Source organism: Oryctolagus cuniculus, chromosome 3 (assembly GCF_051225735.1).
Source record: "Oryctolagus cuniculus isolate XC-2025 breed Fujian yellow rabbit chromosome 3, ASM5122573v1, whole genome shotgun sequence".
Taxonomy (NCBI): Eukaryota; Metazoa; Chordata; class Mammalia; order Lagomorpha; family Leporidae; genus Oryctolagus; species Oryctolagus cuniculus.
In genome coordinates this window covers 52,644,573-52,670,725 of record NC_142869.1, presented here as the reverse complement: position 1 = coordinate 52,670,725, position 26,153 = coordinate 52,644,573, and the positions used below count along the sequence as shown (strand labels likewise).

At 35.4% G+C, this 26,153-nt stretch overlaps 1 long non-coding RNA gene across 1 annotated transcript; it reads left to right on the top strand.

Annotated features, from left to right (window-relative positions):
* The first annotated feature begins 9,157 nt into the window (after window positions 1-9,157).
* On the top strand, window positions 9,158-10,706 carry LOC149127339 (uncharacterized). The gene is made up of 2 exons (XR_016231180.1): window positions 9,158-9,310; window positions 10,326-10,706. It is a non-coding gene; the product is annotated as an uncharacterized LOC149127339 (long non-coding RNA).
* Window positions 10,707-26,153: the final 15,447 nt, after the last annotated feature.

Genomic DNA, 26,153 nt, shown 5'->3' with positions numbered 1-26,153 from the left:
AGTAAATATAAAAGGACATGAGGGATGGGCTATAAGACATTGAATTCGGGTCATAATCCTATCAACATCACCTGCAACTTCAATTTAATCAATGTGAAGTAATCCAAACCCTAGTTTTCACATCGGCAAAACCAGACATTAGGCCATATAAACATATTCCTTCTGAAGTCTCTTATTTACCTGAATCGAATTCCTGGTTCTGAATAACATTAGGGAAGAAAAATTATTTAACACAAGTGGACGTAGTATTAATAAAGACACAAAGTAGGGGATACATACAAAATTTTCAGTAAAAGATGATTGTATCATTAGTTAATAAAGGCTTTACCATCTGCAAAATTGTAGTTCAAAGCATGACTGAAATTGGAATAAGTCTTTTATTAGCCTGATGACTATTTGACATAGTGACAAATACTTAAAAGTAAAGACCTGTAAAACAATCCCTTTGTTTCAATCATCTTAGGTAGGTACAATGAATATATCTTGCATCTAACAGGGAATAGTTGAATTATTCCCTCTACTTCCCCTCAATGATCAGCCTTTGAAAGCTAAAATCTAGAACATACCAGACATGGAAGAAACTGAAATAACTAGAAGTTTTCTCGTCAATTTTTCTGTGTAAGATTTTTTCAAAACAGTGGTCAAGGAGGACAAATGTATTTATACAACCAAAACCATCACTTTTTGAAACTGTAAATACTAGTGTACATTTTCATAGCACTTTCAGAATCAGATTTCCTGGACTTTTTCTTTCCAGAAACCCTGTAACTAAAAGATGTCTATAAATTCTGCCCAAGGAGCGTCCACTGCCCCAAAATCGGAGAAATATTTCTGTCTTAAAAGGAGATTATTCTTTTCAAAGGAATTATTTTTAAATGGAATTTAAATGGAATTATTTCTTTTCAAGAAAACCACTCATCTGTCCAAGTCCTCTGTGATATTAGTAAAAAATACCAGAAATGTACATATAAATTAAGCCTCTGAAAAGGAGTAATACTTTTAGAGAAAAAAAATAACAGATTACACATTAGCAAGTGAAAATATAACTATAGTTGTTAATGTTGAAATAAAGTTTATTATATTACTTTTTGCTATATAATAAAATACTTCAATAAAGATTGACCTGAAGGTGTTACTTTAAAATTATGAATAATTTGTGTTAGTCCTAATAATACATTATAAAATTAAATATTTTTGTTAACTGGTATATAATTATGCACATAAACTCCCCTGTATTGATGTAATTTGAAGTACAGTCTATATTCATATATTTCATAAGTAAAGGACATTGTTTACGTTTGAGATCTTGTGCTTAGAACTTGCAGACAACCTTGTTTGAGGAAGCTATGTCTGGTGGTGATGTGGCAGCTGTTTTGATAGCAACATGCCGTGCACTGATTTGTATGTGTGTAGGAAGTCTAATAAGGGGATTTAAGTTGAATTTAAAACAACTCATTCTGAAAGAAAACTGATGCACTCCTGCAGAAAATGTTCTAGTAGAAAATATTAAGTCTCATTTGGAAAATCCTATCTGGGAAATACTCAAAGCAGCCAGCTGTGAAAGCTTCCTTCAGAAGAGGAAATAAGGAATTTTCTTTTCAAATGAAGTGAAAAGAAAGTGCATGCTGACTGCTCATACACAAAAGGGACCACAGGCTTTAGGAATATCTCAGATACACATATCCCACGAAAGGAGGCACAAATATTGATGCTTGATTAAAGCCACAACCTCATACAGGGGTTTGTCAAAAGTGATGAGTTCAATATTCGTACCTCTCTGTTTCTACAAGTATAAATTGATTTGAAAAACTTCTAGGGGATGTTCTTTAACAGAGTCAGTAAAATATGCCTTGTAATGTAAATAAATGTTGTGAATGCTCTTATGTCCATGAATATTTCATACAATGAGGCATTAGCTAGCCTCTGATTATGTTTCCCCCTCTTCCACAATAACACATAAATTCAAGAATTTTATTCAAAGTTGCAACTGAAAAATTTCATCACAGATATAACTTTGGTTTTCTCTTGTATTTATTTATTTATTTTTTAAATATTTGTTAATTTATTTGAAATTCAGAATTACACAGAGAGAGAAGGAGAGACGGAGAGAGAGAGAAAGAAAGAGAGAGAGAGAGAGAGAGGTATTCCATCCGCTGGTTCACTCCCCAATTGGCCACAATGGCCAGAGAGGTGCTGATCTGAAGCCAGGAACCAGGAATTTCTTCTAAGTCTCCCACGTGGGTGTAGGAGCTCGAGGACTTGGGCTAACTTCTACTGCTTTCCCAGGCCAAAGCAGACAGCTGGATTGGAAGTGCAGCAGCAGGGTCTTGAACCGGCGCCCATATGGGATACCGGCACTGCAGGCGGTAGCTTAACCCACTACACCACAGCGCTGGCCCCATTTTCTCTTGTATTTAAAACAGAAAAGAATAATGTTTTCTTCTCAGAGTATAATTATACTGTTCTTTTTCTCTAGATTAAGAATAGACGTGATAGTAACTCATTGACTGTATTTCAATTTTTGTCATTACAGGTCATTTTTTATTAAATTATAACTTAAAAATAATGAAGTGCTCTGATCTCAAAAGCATTTGATGCAGGGGAGGACTTGTTGCACAGTGATTTAAGCCAACCACTGCTGGCAACATCTTCGTCTTGTATCAAAGTGCTGACTTGAGATCTGGTTACTCTGCTTCTGACCCAGCTCTCTGCTAATGTGCTTGGAAAAGTAGCAGATGATGACCCAAGAGCTTAGGTCACACCACCATATGGGAGACCAGGATGGAATTCCTGTCTCTTGACTTCAGCCTGATCCAGCCCCAGCTGTAGGCATTTGAGGAGTGAACCGGTGGGTGGACCATTTCTCTCTTTCTCTTCCAATCTCTCTCTGTCATCTTTGACTCCTTGTAGATCTGCCTTTCAGATAAATTAATAAATAATTCTTTTAAAAATTTATCATTAATAAACTTTGGCAAATATGTGCTACTCTCACTTGTAACCAACACCATCTTTTCACAAATATATTATCATCCACTCAGAAAGTGCTGAATTCAATGCAATCAAGCCCTTTTGGATTAACAACTAGATGTTCATGAAACTGTCAACCAATTTGTGGTTAGTGAAAGTTTGCATCTGGTCCTCTCTAACACCTCCTGAGGACAAACACTGCCTCATCAATTGTGAAAAACAAAGTTCACTTTCTTACAGAATAAATAAATGGTGGTCTCTCTTTATTGTTTCTTTAGTTTTTCTCAGTCAAATATTCAGTCTTGTCTTGGAAGAATTCCCACTTCCTATATAAAGTCAATGTTATTGGTGAAGTCTTCTACATTGAATAAGAATGTACATTTTAGGAGATCTTTCCCAGGGCAAAAGTTAATAAGTTGATGCATTTAAGAGAAGTTCCAAGACCTACAGAAAGAAAACAAGTACTCACAGTCAGCCTTTAAAACTTGTAGGGTGAGGACTTAAAACAGATTTCTAATGCCAAGATGCTGTCTCAAAACTGTAAAATCTCAGGAATGCTCTCTTTGTCTACTCAGGTTTGTCTGCACAACCTACTTATAATATTTCTCTCCCATGACCCCTTATTCTGAGTTTTTCAGGAAAATAACAATTTAGATTGCAAACAGATCAGAAAACATAGCTGCATTATTTGAATTCTTAAATTGAGTTAGAGAACAGTTTGTGACTATAACCATGCATTTTTTTTCTAAATTGCAGGTAGAATAACAGGAATTTGCAAAGAGAATCTTGATTATGCTTGTATTCATTTTCCTTGACATGCAGATCTTCAACAACTACTTTACTTAATTTTTAAATTGTCTGATTAAGAAAAATGGTTAAAAGCAGTAGGGGAGAAAAGAGAAGATTGATTTGACTACTTCAACTTTTTAAAACTTTTAAAATTGTCTTGAAAAGTGAAGAAGAGTGGGGAGTAAACTGTGTAAGTCATTTCTGAAGTCTTTTAATTCAGGGTAGAAAAAATAGTATCAAATTGTAGCAAAAACACAAATAAATCAGCAAGTCTTAAAATCAGACTTGGATTTCCAAAAATTATTTCGGAGGAATGCCAACAACTACAATATAAATAGACTCTCCACTTTTTTAGTAGATAAAATGAACCAGGATTATGGAATTTGGGCAGAAAAAAAGATAAACAGTGAATTCACCAAAACAGAAAATAGGCAATGTAAGGTTAGATATTTACAATACCAACATTTCCCAGCTGTTTTGTGTTATTGACTTCTAGGTCGCCTCTGTGGGGTCTTAGAATATATATATATATATATATATATATATAAAATTCATTTATGTATTTGAATGGGAGTGTGACTGAGAAGGAGAGAGAGAGAGAGAGAGAGAGAGAGAGAGAGAGAGAATCTTCCATTAGTTGGTTCACTCCCTCAATGGCCACCACAGTCAGGGCTAGGCAAGGCTGAAGCCAAGAGACAGGAATGCCGTCCTGGTGCTCCATGGGTGGCAAGGGCCCATGTATTTGGGTCACCTTCTGCTGCTTTCCGAGGAGCCTTAGCAAGAAGCTGGATCAGAAACAGAGCAACCCAGCATTCAAACTGGCATTCTGATATGAGATGCCCTTGTCCCAAGCAACAGCTTAACCTGCTACAACACAGTGAAAACCACTGAGAGTATATTGTTGTACTTTTTCTATTCTTCTTTTTACAGATTTATTTATTCATTTATTTTTGTATTGCTTCAAGTTTGTTAAAGTACATAATGTGATCTATTGGATGAATGTCAATTAGATCCAATTGATTTCTGAATCAATTAACCTGAAATAAGAAGTAAACTTGATTGTTTATATTATGAAATAATACAACAAGCATCAGCAGAATAATACACATTATTTTCAAACTAACAATGAGCATTTGCTAAATTGACCACTTTCTGGATAGCTCCATAATATCCAAATATTGAAATTTTAAAAATATAAATCTAAATAACTCAAAAGTCAAAGAAGAAATCTTAAAACCAGCTCAAATATTTAAGCTAAATAAAAATGAAATACAATTTATCAAAATTCATGATGTACAGGGAAAACAGTGCTTACGTGGAGATTTGTAGAACTGAATGTATGTATTAGAAATGAACAAACATCTAAAATGAATAACTCAATCTAGAGAAAGAGAGAAATCTAATCCTAGAAATGGAGAAGAAAATAAGAATAAAGGAGCAGAAATTGATAGCACTGAAAGCAGAAAAATGACAGGAAAAAGACCCTGCTACTTCCATCAATGAAAATAATAAACCTTGAACTAGGCTAACCAAGAAAAATCACGAATTACTAACATAAAAAATGAAATAAATGTTATTATGATTGATCCCATGGAAATTCAAAGATAATAAATGAAATTATGAGCAAACCTAAGCCCCAGTTTGTTAAAGCTACCAAAACTCCAAAAAGGAGAAATAATCTTCATAAATATAATTAGAAACTGAATCAATGAAACTTTTCAGAAAAGACATCACTAAGCCTGTATTGTTTTACTAGTGAACTTGCCAAACATTAAAGGAAGAAATGAACAGGTTTTAGAAAACTGAAACACAGCACACTCTGGTCTGTCTAATAAGGCTAGCAATTCTCTAGTGTTAATTAGATCATGTAGATTGATGCCACTGTTTAGGTCATCAACATCCTTACCAATTTTCTGCTACTCTGTCATACCAGTTACTGACAGAGGGACAGAAATGTATTCAACTGTCATAGTTGAGTTGTACATTTCTCTTTTAAGTTTCACATCATATATTTTGATGCTTAAATTGTTTAGAATTATTGTTCCCGTAGATAATTTATCCCTCTATCATTACATAATGTTCATCTTTACCCAATATCTACTTCTTTGTTATTAAACTTATTTTATCTCCAATAAAGCCACCCCACATTCTTTTTATTATCTTAGAAGTCTGTCTTCCTTTATTTCTTTGCTCTTAACCAATCAGTATTTTTGTATTTAAAATGGGTTTCCTGTAGACAACAAGCAGTTGTATCTAGTGTTTGTCCCTCTCTGCTTATAGTACATTGTCCCTTTTCCAATTAGAATCTCAGCTGTAGTAATCATAGATATTTTAAGTTCTCTGTGGGATAATTTCATTTCTATATCTGATTTTGATGCTTGCTTTGTCTGCAATCTATTTACTCTTGCTTTTATTATGCTTTATAATTTGTGTGTGTGTGTGTGTGTGTGTGTGAGAGAGAGAGAGAGAGAGAGAGAGAGAGAGAGAGAGAGAGAAAGCCAGATATATTGTATCACCTTCTAAGGGTTAAAGTAAGTAGGCCTTTAATGTGAGGATTTATGTTAATTTGACTAGCAGTTGAGTTCAGTTTGATGTTTCTTCTAACTACAAATGCCAGAGCTTCAAATTCTCTGTGTCATTGTTTTTGTCTCTGCTGACTTTGGACTTCAGTAAACATTTCTCCTCAGGGAATGTCTGTGGGTGCCAGAAAGAGACTGATTATCTGTGAAATGGCAGAAGGCCACAGCATGGTCTGCCTGCACATAACTTCATTTGCATGGATTCAGTGTAGTGCTCTGCTCAGGACAAATTCAAGTTCTCCTTTTTGGAACTGTCTAGATTTTCTCCTTGAATGATTTTGATCAACAGCTTATTGAACCTATGGATACAGAACCATGGTTATGGCGGGCTGAGTGTATATAGTAAATTTTAGGCACCTGGCCAGCATTAAGGCTAATTGCCCATGTACTCAACATTAATTTCAGGTTTTTTAAAATGTAAACTAGATAATTTATCTGGACTGAATCAAGCTAGAAGTTTGATTCTTTCACTAGTAGTATTGTTTGTTCATTTGTTTCTACCTAAACAAAATCTTTCTCAAAAAGCATCTGTTTTAAGTTGATATTGACTTACTGGGATGTGTTTCCCTGAAGTGAAGAGTTATTTACTGGTCAAGGTTCAATCAAATATTATATACAGACATTCATTCTCTAAGTTTTCTAAGAAATGAAGCAAGACAATATGAAAGGATAGCATTCATCTGAAAACACTACCATTGAATAATTTTTCTTTCAGTGACATATAGTGTATTCTAAGTCTAAATTTAAAGGGTTTATATGCTTTCTCTTTTGATTTGTTTAGCAAATGACACTGAAAAAAAACCAATTTTTGTGTCTAACATTAAACATAGCTAATTGAATTTTCTAGTCATTGACATAAAGTTTAGAATAAAATTTTACTTTGAAATACATTAAAAATATAATGAGCATACTAAAATATTTCTGATGATACAAATCTTATAGCAATAGTCTTTTTTTAAAAGATGTGTTCTTTTTTTTAAGATTTATTTATTTTTATTTGAGATACAGAGTTACAGACAGAGAGAGGAAAAAACAGAGGGAGGTCTTCCATTTGCTGGTTCACTCCCCAAATGGCTATGATATCCAGAGTTGGGCCAATCTGAAGCCAGGAATCAGGAACTTCTTCCAGGTCTCCCACGCAGGTGCAGGAGTCCAAGCACTTGGACCATCTTTCATTGCTTTCCCAGGCCACCAGCAAGGAGCTGGATCAGAAGTGGAGCAGCCAGGACTCAAACCAGTATCCATATGGAATGCTGGCACTGCAGGAAGGGGCCTTTCTACATCACATCACTGGCCCCAACAATAGTCTTTTTAATTTGACAATTGCCTTGGTCATTTTCCAAATTCTTAAATATATATAATCTTTTACAAAAGCTCTATATAATTATATATCTAATGAAACATTGTTATTAGTAAATATAAGAAAAGGTAGCAATTATAATAGACTTCTGGCATGCATTTTTGAATATACATACAGTAATTTATTGCTTACTTGAAGAGATGGTGCTGGGATCTCATTTCTGCTGTTTCATGTTCTCACATTTTTTTCTTCCTTTGTTTTTCATACCTGTTCATGGACAGGAAACAGGTGTTTCAATTAGTGGGAGTAAATAATCAAAACAAACCTGTAAAGCTTGAAATCTCCAGAGTTTACAAAGAATATATTACTTTATCAGAGCAGACTTGAGAAAGTAAAGCCAATGCTAATTTTCTTTAATGGCACTGTCAGACTCACCACCATAAATCAATTATATTCCAGCACATTTCTTGTACATGATCCTATAAAGTTAAAGACAAGTGAAGACTGGGTCGTTATACAACAAAATAAGATAGCTTTAAAAGACCAATTTCGTAATTCAAGGAAGAGTGGATATGGAGGAGAAAAGGAAGGAATAATAATAGCTTATCATCTAAACATTTAAACTGGTTTTGTGTAGCTTAATTTTCACATAATTCTAGACCCAAAATGTCCACAAAATTTCACAAAAAATGGAATTTATGGATTAAGCTCATTTTCTTTAGCTATGTAATTCAATTAACAATCTTTTTTAATTGTGATGATTTAATGGTAAATATGCATTCCTATAGTATTTGCTCATTTCATTTCTTTCTATTCCTCATCAACATATTTGCTGAGCTTCTGGTATATTCAAAGTTCTGAGAATATGAAGATGAATAAGGAGTTGAAGACTTTGGGCCAACAAAACAATACTGTAAATAATATTGTGGTAATCGAACTTACATGAAAATATGGCCTTTTCTTTAATCAGGCTGTGAAAATAGACATGGTTCAAGCCGGTTTCTTTTTTTTTTTTTTTTTTTTTTTTTTTTTTTTGGACAGGTAGAGTTATAGAGAGTGAGAGGGAGAGACAGAGAAAAAGGTCTTCCTTCCGTTGGTTCACTCCCCAAATGGCTGCCATGGCTGGCGCTGTGCCAATCGGAAGCCAGGAGCCAGGTGCTTCTTCCTGGTCTCCCATGCGGGTGCAGGAGCCCAAGCAACTAGGACATCCTCCACTGCACTCCCAGGCCACAGCAGAGAGCTGGACTGGAAGAGGAGCAGCCAGAATTAGAACCTGGCACCCATATGGGATGCCAGCGTGGCAGTTGGAGTATTAACCAAGTGAGTCACGATGCCAGACCAAACCTGTTTCAAAGTTAGCAAGAAATAGTGGATCTCTCAAGCTTATGTTGTAATATTAAAGTTCCACAATTATCCAGTTTATTAGAATTCTTACTGCTTTCTTGCCAATGATGTTCCAAAGTCTCCTGTGATATTTCTCAATCAAGATTGCTGCAACACCCAGTACTAAGTGCTCCTTGCCTCTAGACAGCAACACATCCAGACCTGAACTGTGCATCCATAGGCCTTCCAGAAGCCGTGATTGACCAGTCTGCCTTCCTGAAAATGCTTTCCTGTAACATCTTACCCAGCAGTCCTATGGTTCTCCTAAAGAGAGGTCTTCCTTTCTGCAAAGGTAATAAAACAAACCTTTTGGATTATAAATTATTCCCTTGGTTTTGATTAGCTAGACTCTGTAAGCTGTGAAATCAAATGCTTACAAAATGCTAAATTCTCATTTTACCTGTTAAACAGTATGTTTTCTGTCTTGTATTTCTTCTTTGTTAAATTTTGTATTATAGAGAGCATATTGCGAGGGCACAAAAGTACTTTGAATTTTAAACACTTTATTACGAGATCCAAAAAAGCATCTATTAGGAAAGGTAGATCTCTTGGAATTATAACAAAAAACACTATGACATGTTAAGGCAAACCATCTGTGTATTAGAAAATCCAAGTATTCTTAATTTAAATACAAAATAACCCATAATATAAATCGCAAGTTAGATGTCAAGAATACAATTTTGGCATGTAAGCAAAAGGAATGTGTTAACTGTAAACAAAATTTCTTCTGGCGGAAAAGAACATCTTTATGTATTATTTAATGACTTTCTATTTAACCAAAATCCAAGATACATTTACATTTCAAATAATTCTATTTCTTATATACTTGAGAAAAAAACTGATATTAGACAGGGATAGAATGCTAGACTTGCAAATGTTTAGAATAACATTTTTCTTCACCAGAATCCTATCCTTTTGTGCATTTATATCTGTAATCATTCATTTATTCCTGCAGGTTTAAGCACGTTTTATAAGTGAAGGGTAGTGATAGATGCTGAAGATTCATACAGAATGTCACTGCACAACAGGGAGAAAATAGGAAAGCTGCACTACCATTTGCTGAACATGATACACTTTCACAAAATACTCTGTAGTCACAGATTAGTGAGAAAGTTTTCTGGGGCTGTGAGCGAAGGCTTTGCTTCTGGGTGATATCTGAACAATCCTAGTGCACTACTTTAAAGAAAAACAAGATTATATGTTGTCAGACCTCTGTTAATAGCTGTCATTTATCAAATAGTTACTCTGTGTTCTGCACTGTGTTATATAAAAAGGTTTATATGAATTACCTCTCTTAATCCTTATAGAAATCTTATGATTATGATGCCTTGCCGCAGCTCAATAGGCTAATGCTCCGCCTGCAGCGCCGGCACACCGGGTTCTTGTCCCGGTCGGGGCGCCGGATTCTGTCCTGGTTGCTCTTCTTCCAGTCCAGCTCTCTGCTGTATGCCAGGAGGGCAGTGGAGGATGGCCCAAGTCCTTGGGCCCTGCACTCGAATGGGAGACCAGGAGAGGCACCTGGCTCCTGGCTTCGGATCAGCGTAGTGCACCGGCTGCAACAACCATTAGGGGGTGAACCAACGGAAAAGGAAGACCTTTCTCTCTGTCTCTCTCTCTCACTGTCCACTCTGCCTGTCAAAATAAATAAATAAATAAATAAAAGATAAAAAAATAAAAAAGATAAGATTTTCGTGGCTTGAATATTTGTATTTGACTAAGGTTATAGAGAAAGGTGAAGCAAGAACCTGAAATTAGCTTTCCTCTTTCTAGATCTAGCATACTTTTTCAATGCTGGTATCAGTGTTGTGGGTAACTAATGGCTTTCCCATCTACAAATTTTACAATATATTGCATTTATTAAAAAAATGAACTGACATGCCAAAGACTAAAACTATATGAAAGTCACGGAGATTTTCTTCTTTGTACCAGAAAAGAATTAACTGATAACATTAAGACATAATGTATGAAAAGGAGGTGAAGTGATGATCTTAGGAGAATAGAAAGGAGATTGTGTGTGTGTGTGTGTGTGTGTGTGTGTGTGTGTGTATTACTACAGGGTTTCTTATGTTCTCTATATTGCATCACAAAACAAATAAATTTCACTCATTTAAGGAAGCTATTCATATAGGGAAGCTTTCTGCAGCTGGTTTCCAGGAATATTCAGAGCATGACTTGTTGGTAGGGGTCATGGAAAGAAAAAAAGGTTAATATCACTCTGGTCAGATGCATTTGGAAAATATGAAGCGGTAGTAGGTATTCACAAATCCCATTAATGTATTAACCAAACCAAGTGCAAACAAATGATCATCTAAAGTGTTAGAATATTTTTTCATTTTTCTTGTATTTACATTTGACAAATTCTCAATAATTCTCTTTTTAATCATGGGAATGAATTGGCAGGCTTTCTGGTACCAAATATCTATTTAAATGCTGTTTTGAGCTGTGCAAAGGCACAAGGGACAGGAGCATAATATCCCCTAAAGTTTATGCAAGTGGCACAGAAAAAAGTTTTCAATTTGTCTTTGATTTTCCTTAGAAAAAAATCACTTACAACTTATTTGTATATATACATATACACATACACACATGTGTACACATCATATATTGTGTATCTATGTGTGTACACATTTGATGGGTAGATATTTCTATGTGTATATGTGTGCATGTAAATGCTTATACATGTGTGTACATGTCTCTGTAGCTATATATATTAATCTAAAGTAAATACTGATAAAAGTTTTTCTAAAGAACCTCCATTTAATTTCATATTATTTAGAATGATAATAAATTAGCTAATTTAAAACATAATAAAATATTCTAGAATATTTCTAAAATGAAAAGTAATTCTCTTGGAAATTTGTAAAACAAAAAAGTCATTAGATATGTATATTATAATAGTTCCTAGCAATTAAATTACATTTTTCAGATATTTTCTGATGGAAATAATATTCTGGATAATGAAGGGGTGGGGGTGGTAATTTGCACACTAATACCTTTAGCCAGTGATTTCATTGGCGAATAATAAAATAAGTTTAAGTACAGTCAAGAATTTTACAGTAAAAATTCATTAAAATACAGAGCTTTTCAAAGAAATGAAAAAGTTCATTTAAGCTTAGTAATGAATATCAGTTTGAAGATACTATAAAATTATAGTAAAAGAAATATGATACTATAGGGAAAATAACGTAAGAATATGAGAGGAATAAAATATATTTGGGAGGCAAAAGCTGAGTTATATATTACAAAGAAAGAGACAAAACATGCAAAACTACTTTTAAAGGTAATTACAAAAAATGAATGATAAAGTTAAATTCTTTGCTTTTTAAAAAAATGTTTATTTGAAAGGTAAAGTAATTTATAAGGAGAGAGGGAGAAAGGGAAAGAGGGACAGAGGTAGAGAGGGAGAGAGAGAGATGAAGCGAGAGAGAAAGAGAGAGAGAGAGAGATTCTTCCATTCACTGGTTTATTCCTCAACATCCACGGCCGGGTAGGGTAAAGCCAGGAGCCTGGAGTTCCAGCTGAGTCTCCCACAGGAGTGGCAGGAACCCAAGTTGTTTGCGCATCATCTGCTGCATTTGGAGGGAACTGAGCAGAAGTGAAGCAGACAAGACTCAAACCAGTGCTCTGACAAAGGCTATCATTGTCGTGTGTGGCAACTTAACCCACTACACCACAACATGTGCCCTGAGTTCCATTCTTTATATTTATTTGAAGGGAAGTCATTAAACGTGGAAATGCCATGTGCCTTTCAAAGTGCATTGGAAAAGGGAGAAGACAGTGGAATTTTCTTTTCAGAGGCATTGTCAATAGCCCAACAAATATGTGGTAAGGAAATAAATGAGATATATAGTAATGAGAGTTGAAACAGAGTATAGAAGGTTTGATATTATTTTATGATAAAACAGAATAAATTATTTGAGTAAGTTCACTATAAAGATTTCAAAACAAATTCATAAAGAGTCTACAAGACACTGAGACAGCTTTTATATGAAGGAATGAGAAAGAACAAGCTATGACAGAGATGAAAGTGTCACCTGTATTAAAACAGAATTGCCACAATGAATTGACATTTCTTTTACATCACTGAAAAATCTACACATAGAAGTCAATATTAAATGTTTCGTTATAATACTTTGCACAGCTGATAATTAGAATACTTAACACTCAACAGCACTCAACTCAGAAGAGAAGAATGTATGTTTAAAAACACTAAAAATTTATATTAACAAATATACTTGTATTTGTATGCATAAGAATACATACTATAGGGCCCGCGCTGTGGCGCAGCAGGTTAACGGCCTGGCCTGAAGCGCCAGCATGCCACATGGGCCCTGGTTCGAGGCCCAGCTGCTCTACTTCCAATCCAGCTCTCTGCTATGGCCTGGGAAAGCAGTAGAAGATGGTCCAAGTTCTTGGGACTCTGCACCTGTGTGGAGACCTGGAAGAAGCTCCTGGCTTTGGATCAGTGCAGCTCCATCTGTTGTGGCCATCTGGGGAGTGAACCAGCAAATGGAAGATTTCTCTCTCTCTTTCTCTCTCTCTCTGCCTCTCTTTTCTCTGTGTGACTCTGACTTTCAAATAAATAAATAAATCTTTAAAAAAGAATACATACTTCTTCCTGTTTTAGAACAATATGTTATAGACTCATTTTCCCCACTAATCCTCTGTAAATACAATTAAATACACTTGAAATAATTCCAAAAGCAATGCTAAATGGCCTTTGCAAAGTTTATAAAAGAGTAGATTATGTACAGACCCCAGGATTTGAGGCACAGCATTGTAGTGAGCCACCTAAGTTTTCTTTTTGTTCCTCTAATATAGGAAAACAAAACCAAAATCCTGCTCTCTAACCAAGTGCAGGGCATCACAGACCTCATGGAAAGATCAGTTTCCATTTTTGATAGCCAGAGAAATGACACTTTCATTCTAGAAGAATGTCAATGCAAATGGCAGCCTATTTCTCATCTGAAGTAGTTTAATCATGAATGCCAAAAGAGAGTGTCACAACATTTTAAGGGTAAAAGAAAAATGTTGCCAATCATGAGGGCTGTGTCTTAGCAGGTAAATCCTCTGCCTGTGGCTCGTCATTCCATATGGGCGTTGGTTCTAGTTCTGGCTGCTGCATTTCTGATCCAGCTTTCTGCTATGGCCTGGGAAAGCAGTGGAAGATGGCCCAAATCCTTGGGATCCTGCACCTGCATGGAAAACCAAGAAGAAGCTCCTGACTCCTAGCTTTGGATTGGCACAGTTTCGGCCATGGTGGTCATCTGGAGAGTGAACCAGCAGATGGAAGATCTCTCTCTCTCTCTATTTCTCTCTCTCTCTCTCTGCCTATATCTCCCTGTAACTTTGACTTCCAGATAAAAATATAAATCTCTTTTTATTTTATCATTTTTAAACTTTTATTTAGTAAATATAAATTTCCAAAGTACAATGTTTGGATTATAGCAGCTTTTTACCCCCCATAACCTCCCTCCCATCTGCAACCTTCCCATCTCCTACTTCTTCTCCCATCCCATTCTTCATCAAGATTCATTTTCAATTATCTTCATACAATGACAATCTACTTAGTATTTACTAACTAAAGATTTCAACAGTTTGCAACCACACAGCAACACAAAATATAGAGTACTGTTTCGGTAGTAGTTTTACAGTTAATTCATATAGTACAACACATTAAGGACAGAGATCCTACATGGGGAGTAAATGCACAGTGACTCCTGTTGTTGATTTAACAGTTGACACTCTTATTTTTGATGTCAGTAATCACTCAAGGCTCTTGTCATGAGTTGCCAAGGATATGGAAGCTTCTTGAGTTCACCAACTAAGAATCTTATTTAGAAACGGCCATAGGCAAAGTAGAAGTTCTCTCCTCCCTTCGGAGAAAGGTACCTCCTTCTCTGATGACCTGTTCTTTCCACTGGGATCTCACTCACAGAGATCTTTCACTTAGGTGATTTTATTTTTTTTGCCACAGTTTCTTGGCTTTCCATGCCTGAAATACTCTCATGGGCTTTTTAGCCAGATCCAAAAGCCTTAAGGGCTGATTCTGAGGCCAGAGTGCTGTTTAGGACATCTGCTGTGTATCCCGCTTCCCATGTTGGATGGTTCGCTCCTTTTTAAATCTATCAGTATTAGCAGACACTAGTCTTGTTTATGTGGTCCCTTTGACACTTAATCCTATCATTATGATCAATTATGAACTGAAACTGATCACTTAGACTAGTGAGATGGCATTGGTACATGCCACCTTGATGGGATTGAATTGGAATCCCCTGGCACGTTTCTAACTCTACCATTAGGGGTAAGTCTGATTGAGCATGTGCCGAACTGTACATCTCCTCCCTCTCTTATTCCCACTCTTATATTTAACAGAGATCACTTTTTAGTTAAATTTAAACACCTAAGAATAATTTTAATTAAAAGTTAATCCAATGACCTTAAGTAGAACAAAAAAATACTAAAAGGTATAAAATAGTAAGTTGTTCCTCGACAGTCAGGTCAAGGGCTGTTCAAGTCACTGTGAGAAACACTGTCTTGTGTCGCTCCCCCTCTTCGCGGAGGAATGACACAGGACCCTGCACTGTTCTTTTGTCTGCTCGGCCCTCCCCGGGTTTGCTGCTGGTTCTTCCCGGGTTGGCTACCGTCCCTTCCACCTCCGTGGAAGGGCGGTTCCCCCTGCCACTTTCCCCACTTCCGTGGGGGAGCGGCACACCGCCGGCCAGCTCTCTCGGGGGCTGCTCAGATGTTCCTCAGGTGTTCCCCTTAGATGTTCCTGGTGCATGTTGTCTCTCTCCTCCTTTATAGTCCTCTTCCACCAATCTCAACTCTGCTACCCACACGCCGAGTACGCTGCTCTCCTCCAATCAGGAGCGGGATCAGCTCCTGCAGGTTACCACTCAAGTTGGTGAGAGGCAGCTGCGTAGAAGCTGTTTACTCCTCTCCCAGCGCCATATTGTGGGAGAGCAGATGCATAGAATAAGTCTTAATTCCAGTAACTTAGTCTAGTCCGAGTTGCTCCCCACAACTTGAAATAAATCATTTGTAAAGAAAGCTGCCAATCATGCATCACATATCCAGAATGTCTTTATGAAGGCTGTAGTGATAATCCACTATATAAGAGTTAGGTAATCATCAAGTCAGACTTTTTTATTTCATTTCCATAGAATATTGATTGCTTTTACTTTGAATCAAAGTGTATATACTAATTAGAAATTAGAATGCACTTGGAAATAGACATGATTGTATTTATTGCTAATGTGTAGCTTTCAACATACAATTAAGGGAAAACAGAGTAGAATATTGACAAAATATTTGATATATTTAAAAATAAATAATAAATTTTGATTTAAAATTTTCCAAGAGACCTTAATAATGTTATAGGAAAAATTAATTACAGATTGTTCAACCAAAGATGGCAATATTCACATCAAAATTGGAGCTAATAGGAAAATACTCAAAATGTCATCTGCTAAAGAATGACAGCACTTGAATTATTTTTTAATATTAATTTTATTTATTTGAAAGAGTTACAGAGAGAGGCAGAGGCAGAGAGAGAGAGTTCTTCCATCCACTGGTTCACTCCCCAGATGGCTGCGATGGCCTCAGCTGCACTGATCTGAAGCCAGGAGCCAGGAGCTTCTTCCGGGTCTCCCACGTGGATGCAGGGGTCCAAGGATTTTGGGCCATCTTCTACTGTTTCCCAGGCCATAGCAGAGAGATGGATTGGAAGTGGAGCAACCAGGACTAGAACCGGTGCCCATATGGGATGCTGGTGCTTCAGGCCAGGGCTTTAACCTGCTGTGCCATAGCGCTGGCTCCAGCACTTGAATTTAGATTCTTTTTATTCTGTTTTTTGTCTTATAATCTTAACTACCAAAATAAAGATATTAACATTTACTGCTGTTATAAAGAAAATAAATTTAATATTGAACTTATTAACCAATTTCTTATGTAAATTACGAAACACAGCTCTATATGGATAAAACACTCTAAGATGCTATGAGGATTTTATATAATTTATTTAAAAAATGAAACAGGAATAATTGGATTATATTTTTAAAATGAGTAGGATTTATCAAATATATTCAGTTAATTCTGTGGAACATCCCTTCTTTAATTAATCAGGTTAAGCTTTTAGTTATATTTTGCCTTTTCAGTTTCTGTGAAAATATACTTGTGTTCTGATTTTTTTAAACAGAGAATTGTAACGTTTGAGGAGATATTAGATATTACATATGTAGAGCATAGAATTGTTGCATCCTGGAGTGTGGAAATGTGGGTTCCTCTTGGGACAAAGTTCTCACCTACAAGGAAAAGATAGCAAATAGAGAAAATCATCTAGGTCATTTCTTTCAACTTTGCGAAATAAAATGTTTGCTATGTATTCATGACAGAAAGTTTAAAAAGTCATTAATAAACTGATTACTTAAAAAGATTCAGATTATTAATAAAGCTATTATTTAAAATGTTTAAAAAGTTATTAATAAACCAATTATTAAATAAAAGAATTCAATGTTAATAACTCCTTGAATCTATCCTACATTATAATTCAGCAACAAAGTAAGTACAGATCATCATTTCTCTTAATATGAATTTATCTAGAAAATGTCTATTTCTTAAGACATTCTTTAAGGTTCCTACATGAAATTATCTTCATGGCATAATAATGGCATTCAGATTAAGACATTGCAAAATAATTGAGGCACATTATACACAATTTGAGTAATCCAGGGTGCAAAAAGTAAATGGAAGCTATCAATTTAGTGGATGTTCTACTGCCTTTAATGCAATGAAAGAAGGACCAAGCACCAGGCCAGAGCTTAAATGACAGTCATTCCTTGTGCTGTGCACAGACGGTTATTTCCCTCAGTAATTTAATTTTCTCTGCTGCTTTCCATTGGAAATTTTGTAGTGATTTACGAGCTGGGAATTATCTCTAGTTGAAGTCTTGAAACCACTGATTGATTACACAGGCAAAGAGTTTAGAGTTGCTGGAGAACAATATTCAAGTCTTCATTTAATTTCTTCCTGTTGGTGAAAAACAGAGTTTATAGTTATATGAGAGGCTTTAAGGTTTTTTTACTCACATATTTGAAATTTATGAAAACAAAGTTACCATTATTATATTTTGAAAGTGTTTAAGCATATGCTTCATTAGTTATGCATATGCTTCATTAAACACTATGAATTCCACATCAGCCCTTCATTAATTTACTTTGTGATGATCTAAATTTGTCATAATAGTGTTATTTGTGCTCTCTGCCTTTTATGAATCCAAGCCTAACATGAGAATGGGTTAGAGTTTTCAGCATTTGCTGGGATAGGTGCAGACTGAGGACTGGAATTAGGACATAATTGCCTTATAATAATTTACTAGTATTTGCAGTTTTATAAAATGTGTGACTCTTTTTGCATCTTGTGAGAGTGAATACTGAATCAATCATACTGTTTTGTGATGATATTGTGATGTTCTGTCTCAGACAACCTAATACACTATTGCACTGTTATCAGTTTAACGGGTTTTATATAACTCTCAATTCTGTATGAACAAAAGAAAGACATTTCGTAAACTGATTTTTCTATTATGGGTTATCATAAAAAAACCGAATCCTAGCTACTAAGAAAAACAAATCATATTCCAGACTTATTCGATAAAATGTCCACAGGTACTCCTTTCATTTAGTTATGATTAGTTTTATGTGGAAGTGTTAGTGTGATGTTATGATGTTCAGGATTCAATATCTTATCTTTTGATTCCCTAGGAAAAAATCAGAAAAAAGGTGGGTGAAACAAATTAATCCGTCAGTTAGCTTATACTTACAGATCTTGAATTCAATTGCCTTATATCGTATTTTGTGAATTAATTAATCAATTAATTAAATTCAGGTCTACTCACTTCACAATATTTCACTGGACTCAATGACATGGAAAGTGACATTAACAGCTTCTAATATGTTGTCATGTTAATTTGTACTGAAATGCAGAAATACAATGACAATATTGCCACTGAACATTTCTTACAAGGTATTAGAAAGCAAAATATAAATTAAAAGTGAATTATATTAAATCTATTATCAGGGGCTGGTGTTGTGGTAGTTAGTAAAGCCCCTGCCTGAAATGCCAGCATCCCATATGGGTGCCAGTTCAAGTTCTGGTTGCTTCACTTCTGATCCACCTTCCTGCTAATGTGCCAGAGAAAGTAATAGAAGACTGTCCAAATGCTTGTGTCCCTCAACCTATATGGGAGATCCTGATGGGGCTCGTGGTTTCTGGCTTTGGTCTGTCCCATCCTTGGCCATTGTGGCCATCTGGATAGTGAACCACTGAAGGGGAGGGAAGACCTCTCTCTCTCTCTCTCCCTTCCACCCTCTCTCTTTATTTTAAATATATATATATATATGTATATATATATATATATGCTTTTCAAATAAAGTAAATCTTTAAAATCAAATCTACCATCAGAAATCCAAACACGTTCTGCTGAAATGAAGTTCCACACTGTATAAACTGATGATGTTATATGGTGGTGGTACAGGTATCTTGAAGCATTTTCTGACATTAATGAATTTTTGTCTTCTTTTCCAAAAGTTTTCATTGGGAGAAAATGGTTTATAATTCTAAGTCAACCCTCTAGAATAAAAAGGTAGGCTTTCATTGCTATTATTGATTTGAAGGTGTAGGCACCTAAAGTACTACCTGGAACTGAAATATCAATTTGCCTTCAGTTTTCCACAAGGGACAATAAAGTGAGTATTAAAATACCATTTACTTAATAATTATTTATTTATAGTGCATTGATTTATGAAATAAAGTTAGATTAAAAAGTGATCCAGTACTCTCAAAGTTCTAGATATTTGGAATGTTTTCCTCACTCAAGGAAAGCAGAACTTCAATATAGCAGTAAGGGAACATAAGAAATTAGATAGAAAAGACTAAAAAAAGAGAAAAAAACATCATTTTCCATCATGCTATTACTTACAATTAAAAAACAAAATTATCATTTGTAACTTTAAAAAGTTTAGTTTTGAATTAATTTGAAAGTCAGAGTGACACAGAGAAGAGATAGAAATGGAGAGTCTCCATCAGCTGCTTCACTCTCCAAATAGCTGAAACAGCCAGGTGTGGGCAAAGCTGAAGGCAGGACCCAGGAACTTCAACCTGGTCTCCCACATGGGTAGCAGGGACCCAAATACTTGAGTTATCCTCCACTGCCTTCCCAGTTGCATTAGCAGAGAGCTGGACTCCAGGTGCAGTAGCCAGGACTGGAACTATCACTCCAATATGGGATGCCCGTGTCATAAGCATTGGCTTCACCTGTGGGACCACAACACCAGGACCCATTTGTAATTTTTAAAATATCATTTTTAATGAGAAGCATTTGAGTCTTCTATTGAATAAATTATCATAAAATACTTATTTGATTAATGTCAGTGTGTATAAGTTGATTAATCAAAGTGTTTATTTTATTATTTATTTATTTTCATTTATTTATTTGAAAAAGTTACAGAGAGAAGTAGACACATGCACACACACACACAGAGAGAGAGAGAGAGGTCTTCCATCTGCTGGTTCACTCTCTAACTGGCCAAAGGGGCTGGAGCTGAACCAATCTGAAACCAGGAGCCAGGAACTTCTAGGTCTCCCACATCAATGCAGGAATATTTAAAATGTGAAGGCAATCTAACAATCACTGTGAACCATAATTTTAAAATTATCTATTTTGTAAAATTTAATAATTCAAAATGTCACATTGCTGATACACTTTTGAATTTGAAATATTGTATTTTTACACTCAAATCTCTAGTATTATGCACAATTTTTTTCCTATTACTTCTGTAACAAGTTACCAAAAAATGCACAGGCTTAAAACAACATAAATGTGTTATCTACCAGTGAGGAGTCCAACACCAGTGTTACTGAGGTAAGTTCAGGGGAATGATCAACCTGTTTCCCTTTTGGAGGCTCCATGAAGAATCTGTGTCCTTGCTTCTCCCAACTTCGAGAGGCCGCTGCTTTCCTTGGCTTATGGGCCTTGTCCTCCATCTTCCAAGTCCACAACACAGCATTCTCTTCAATCCTGTTTCTATTTTCACTGTTCTTTCTCTGATGACTCTTTGCAACCTCACTTTCATTGTAAGGATGTTTGTGATGTATTGAGGCTGCCCAGATAATCCAGGATAATTTTCCTCTAACTAATCATCTGATTAATAGCCTCAATTCTCATGGTCCATAGAACACAGTATATTCATAGCTTAGGATGTGGACATTTTTGGGAGTAACTAAAGGTCCAACATAGAAGTGAGGGGAACCAGTAGAATAAATTAGAAGGAAAAAACGCAGGGTAGAATAGAAGGACTCTTCTGATACAGATTAAGCACAGTCATAATAAAAATCCCAGAAACAAATTTGCAGAAAATGAAAAAAAAAAAAGCTTTTCAAAAATATGTAAGTAATTTCCATTTAAGATAAAACAAATGTTTTCATGTAAATTTAAGAAAACTCACCCTAATGCAATTCTTTTTGATGTAGTATTTGTTTCACATCTAATGTTAAAAGAGAATTGTAAGCACTAATTTTATGTGATATTCTTGCATTTATTTTTCCAAATAGTGTCTTAAAACTGAGTATATTTGTACTCAGATGCAAGTAACAGTTTTTATGTAGAATTCTGGAATTCTAGAGCCATCAAACACATTAAAAGTTATTTAAGTTTTTCCTAAATTATTTTTTAGTAAGATTAATATCACTTAATAATATCTAATCAAAGTTAATTTTTTGAGTCCAAATTTAATCCACTAATATGCATTGTGAGTTCCTGACAGGAAGGCATAATTTGCCATATTTTCAAAATTTATTTCACTTTCAAACATCCTATGCATCTAATGATCAAAAACACATTTTGAGTAGTTTTGCACTATTGAATGCCAAAAAAAAGCTCCATCATTTCAAAGAGTTCTACAGAGAGACATCTAACTAAACAGATGAGCAATGACTATTCACACATGGCATAGAAGAAGAAGCATGGCTATACATTTTGTGATACAGCCAATGCAAGAAAAATGTATGCAGCAAAAGACTTGACTATAGTATCATCAATTTATTATTAAATTGTATTCATCAAACTGCACTGTACCTTATCAATATCTTTCTACCCAACATCATGCTATTCCTTTCTTGGCTCCTTCATATTCACAGTTCCTAATGTTCTCTTGTCCCTTTGCTGTTCACTGTATTTTGAAATATATCAGAATTCATGGAGGATAGTTTTTCCTTTAGTGTTAGAAAGGCATATAGTTTTGTTTGACCATATAAATGCATGTCATCCCACCCATTACCTACTTACAGAAACTGAGCTATTCTTTAAGAAAATGATGCCTGTCATGCAGAAAGTATATGCATTGATTCTTGAGTCATAGAAATCTAATAATAATAATATTTATTTTGGTGGTGAGTATACATTAAAGAAAAAAGTCTTTACTAGTAAATATTTCTTAGGCTCTAAGGTGAGAGTAAATTCAACAATAAAATATGAGAACAAGTTGATAAATATTTAATTCAATCTGGCTAGTCTTGCAAGTTGTACAAAATAATAAACAAAGAGCCAATTGGTAATATAGTAAACCAGAGAAACTGCAAATTCAGCCAAGTCTCCTGCAAGTTATTCCATGAGGAATCTCTAAAGAAACAATGATTAATACACATTGTTGTAGAAAAGGGAGAATTTGGGGCCGGCACTGTGGCATAGTGGGTAAGGCCACCACCTGCAGTCTCGGCTTCCCATGTGGGCACCGGTTTGAGACCCGGCTGCTCCACTTCTGATCTAGGTCTCTGCAGTGGACTGGGAAAGCTGTACAAGATGGCACAGGTGCTTGGGCCCCTGCATGCATGTGGGAGACCTGGAGGAAACTCCCGGCTCCTGACTTTGGATTGGCTCAGCTCCGGCCGTTGCAGCCATTTGAGGAGTAAACCAACGGATGGAAGACCTCTTTCTCTCTCTGCCTTTGCCTCTGCCTCTCTGCAACTCTTACTTTCAAATAAATAAATAAATCTTTAAAAAACATGCAGCATTTCCAAATGCATTTGTCATCAAGCCTTATTTTCAAATGAATTTGTACTTTATGAATGGAGTCTGAAACTTCATTCCAGTAATGGTCAGTCCAATAACAGATACCCTGAGAATCTCTCCTTCGAATACAAGGCACAGTCCTTGAGCTTTTCACTGAGTTAATTCCAGAAGAATTGCATGTTGCTTAGTCAGCATATTTTTCCATTTACGTACAAATTTACTACATAGATGTCAGTATACAAATTTTTTAAAGTGAATTTTGAGAGTCATATATAAATTTATGTTTCTAAAAGAATTGAGTCTACTTGATAAATTTTACTTTTAGAAGGCTTTGAAATGATGACTGGAATAATAATTTCATCCTGCTGTAATGGGAAATATTTCCAGGTTAGAGAGTTTTAACTAAAGTATAATATATGTCACTAGAGTTTGAAATATCACAAGATACCTAACATTTTATGCATAGGGATTTCTCCTTAATAGAATCTTATGACTCTGATTCTAGCTGGCATTTGTCAGAATATGGTATATACATTTAAATGCAAGACAGTATATAGGCTGGCGCCGCGGCTCACTAGGCTAATCCTCCGCCTTGCGGCGCTGACACACCGGGTTCTAGTCCTGGTCAGAGCGCCGGATTCTGTCCCGGTTGACCAGGAGAAGTACCTGGCTCCTGCCATCGGATCAGCACGGTGCACCGGCTGCAGCACACCGGCCACGGCGGCCATTGGAGGGTGAACCAATGGCAAAGGAAGACCTTTCTCTCTGTCCCTCTCTCCCACTGTCCACTCTGCCTGTCAAAAACAAAAATAAATAAATAAAAAAATAAAAAGACAATATATAGCCTATTCAAGAGACATATTTTGATGCTAATTACATCAAAAGCAAATTTATGCTATGAATTGTTAGCTACTATATATAATACTAGAAGAATATATTCTAATATTCAATATTACAAAGCCACAGGATTAAAAATAACAGTTTAGAAAATAAAAAAATTCTGTAAAATATTAACCACTTATCAAAATGTTAAAACTAAGGGGAATAATTTCCTTTAATATTTAGTAGTCAGTCATGGAATAATAGTTTCTTATTTACTATGATCTGAAATTTTTATTTTTCAAAATCTCATATGAATAACATAAAATTAGTACAGCTGGGGATAAGTGATAGATTTGAATCCATTTAAATCTGATTAGCAATAATTTTAAATTGACATATTTTCAATAATAATTAGCATATGTTAGTAATGCTTTAAAACTTTAGCTTTCAAAAGTTCTTTCCTTTTTTATTTTAGAATTTCTATGGTTAAGACAGATGTGTTCTAGTCACTTCTGAACTAATAAACACTGAAGATGATAAATAGGATTAAGGAATCGAAATGTTTCTTTTTCAGCTTTTGAGTTTTCTGAGTGGGAGTGGGTGGTTCAGCTTCAAATGACATGGCTCTGCCTCTCCTCTTAATAAGCTCCTGTCCTTGATTTTGTTTTTCAAGTGATTACATTGATTTTACTTTAGGTGATTAAAAGGCAGAGAAAAAATGAGTTAAATGTGAAGAATGGCAGTGGCAAATTAAAGGCTGCCAAGTTTGAATGAACAATAGAAAGAAGCAATCACATAAAGGTAATTCTGTAAAATAAGAAAAAAACAGGCATTTGCAAATTATGGCCATAAAATATTAGAAGAAAATACTGTATTTTCTCCCACTTAATAATTAAAAATAACTTTATTTGTGTTTAAGTCTGCTACTATGCTATTTTAAAATAAGTTGACCTCAAGTTAAAAACTGCAAAACTAGTTTATTTAGAATGAATGTTGTAAATATTTAAATTGAGTTAAAATTGGTATGTTATTTTAATTCAGGTAATAAATTTAATTATTTCAGGCAATCCTGAGTTTTAAATTCCGGTAAAAAGCAAGAGACTTCACATGAAAATACGTATAAACATCTAAACCATTTATGGACTATTATACTGAACATCTAACATCATAGACATGTGCTACAATAGACTCCTGAACACAAAATGCTAATGGTCCTAGAGTAGCTAAGAAGTGTAATTAGAGACAATTACTTCAGTTAGCAGAAGAAATCACAGTCAACTGGGACTGGTAGGAAATAATTTCTAGAGCTAACCTTTGGGATAAGAACCAAAATATAGCTAAAAGAAGTGCAATCAATATAGAATTATATGTTGACGTATAGTCCATATAGAGAGGTGCTTAGGTTAAAATGTGAAATAAAATTAGATGAGGTAGTCATATTAGAAATATCTGGCAAAATAATTTTCTCTTGGCAATAGGAAGATTTGGAGACATAGATGAGTAGTATGGTAGAATGGTATCAAACAAATTGCAATGTATTTGGAAGAGCTCAAGAACTGGAGATGCTAGTAGGGGCATGTTGAAATAAACGATACTGAGAAACTGCTGCTAAGCAATGTCATGGGTAGGGTATTCTGAGACTATCAACATGCTAGGATTGAATATAACAATTATGATATCATGTATAATAGGAGCCATGATTCCTACTCCAGAGAAGGAAGTTGCACATGTGGAAAAATAAGAGGATTAAAAATGGCATGCATGCATGTTCATGTACACACAAATGTGCATATGCAAACATGCATGCGCATAGATATGAATATACACAGACACACACAAGTAAACATGTTTTTATTGGCTTGGTCCTCTTAGCAACTCTAGAATCAGCCACACTCCAGTAATAATGAATTTATTTGTTGCTCAGAGCCCAGATTTGATTTCTAAACCAACTGAACCTATGCATTGCTGATTCAGAGTTGGTACAGCGGAAACATCACATCCCTTTCCTATCTACTGTGTCCCAGGTATGATGGCTGTAGGTTAAAGAACACAAGAGCTTGCATAGCCTCCTACTGGCCGATCGGTGACCGCTTTGAATTCCCAGTCCCTTCGGAGAAGCTGTTCAGCACGCCCACCGAGAGCGGCAGCTGTGGCCAGTCCAGGCTCATGATGGAGCATTTTGAGAAACTGATCTTCCTTAAAGTGAACCTCCCCTTAATATACTTCCAGTATTGACCCGCGACAG